Here is a 1,825-nt window from a genome sequence, read left to right on the forward strand (position 1 = left end):
CAGCCATCCTGAAAAAGGGAGAAAGGAAAGGGATATGTAATTCAAATAGCTAGAACCGGGAGGAGGAAGATTTAAGTGATAATCAATGCCAAAGTAAGGGATAATGTCTTAAATACATGGTCGCGACTACATGCAATTAGGACATCAATGGAAATATAGCAAGGCATATTAAATTAATTAGATGCAAGATGTGTAAAAGCATGCAGGCAGAGGCATGAGAAGCATAGGTCAAGCATCAATTGTTAAAATAAGCTGGATTAAAGAGCACTTGTATGATGACAATTGTGAATAATAATCTCAAATACAAGTGGATTACAAGTATTATGAGTTAAAAGATGAATGAAAGTAATAAATCCAAATATATATAAGAGCCAAATTTAAAATATCAATTGTCAAACCAATCCTTATAATATCCACAAGCTCAGTTATAATAAAGTAAAATCCAAATAAAGCTCCAACACCAACATAAAAATGCATGAAAATAAAAAAAAAGAAAGAAAGAAGAAAGAAGAAAGAGGGAAGAAGGAGGAAGGGGAAGAAAAAGATAAGATATTTTGGCAGATTAAGATAAGTTGTGCGCTGCTTGTGACGCGGATGCATGAGTGACGCGTTCGCGCGGATAGCACATAAGTGAGGTGACGCGGGAGCGTCAGTCACGTGGACGCATGACATGGTTTATGCTAGTGGCGCGAGGGCAGCCTCGCGCTCGCACAACTCTCTGTTCGAAAATCATATTGCCACTTTTGAGGGTGACGCGGTCGCGTGGTTGACGCATGACATGATTGTGACGTGCTTCAAACTCCTGAGGGCTGGGCGTTAGTGACAGACGCAAAAGAATCAATGGATTCTATTCCAACCTGATTGAGAACCGACAGATGATTAGCCGTGCTGTGACAGAGCATAGGAACGTTTTCACTGAGAGGATGGGAAGTAGCCACTGACAACGGTGACACCCTACATAGAGCTTGCCATGGAAGGAGCCTTGCGTGTGTTGAAGGATTTCAAGGAAGAGTTGAAGTCAAAGGACAAAGCATCTCCAAAACTCCAGCATATTCCCCATTACTGCACAACAAGTAACGCTGTTATTCTCTTTTATTTTTATAATCAAACCTAGTAATTTCATTAAATCCTTATTGGCCTCCTGACTAAGATTAAATAAAATAAACATTGATTGCTTCAAACCAATAATCTCCGTGGGATCGACCCTTACTCACGTAAGGTATTACTTGGACGACCCAGTGCACTTGCTGGTTAGTTGTGCGAATCACAAATTCGTGCACCAAGTTTTTGGCGCCGTTGCCAGGGATTATTGAGTTTGAACAATTGAAGGCATATTTTATTTCTTAGATCAGGAATAATTTATTTTTATAGAGTCATTAAATTCTGATAGGATAATTTCTTTTCAAAAAAATTCTTTTCAAAAAAAAAATTATTTTTCTTAATTAATTGTTAATTTTTCGTGAGTTCAGTGTCTTATTCTAAGTTTGGTGTTAATTGCATATTTGATATTTTTTTCTTTAAATTTTCGAACTTGTGTTTTTTGTTCTTTATTGATCTTCAAGTTGTTCTTGGTTATTTTTCTTGTTTGATCTTGAGTTTTTCTTGTTTTGTGTCTTTTCTTGTTTTTCTTGTGCTTTTTCAAAACATTAACTTTAAAAAAATAATACATCTTTAAAATACATTACATTTTTAACTCAGTTGGTTATAGCGTTGGCTTATGTTCTTGGCAATTGGGCACCAGTTCTTTTGAAAATCTTTTTCAAAAATAATTTTTCTTGATTTAATCTGTGCCAAACTTTAAGTTTGGTGTTTTCTTGTTAATTTT

This window comes from Arachis duranensis, chromosome 10 (assembly GCF_000817695.3).
Source record: "Arachis duranensis cultivar V14167 chromosome 10, aradu.V14167.gnm2.J7QH, whole genome shotgun sequence".
Lineage (NCBI taxonomy): Eukaryota > Viridiplantae > Streptophyta > Magnoliopsida > Fabales > Fabaceae > Arachis > Arachis duranensis.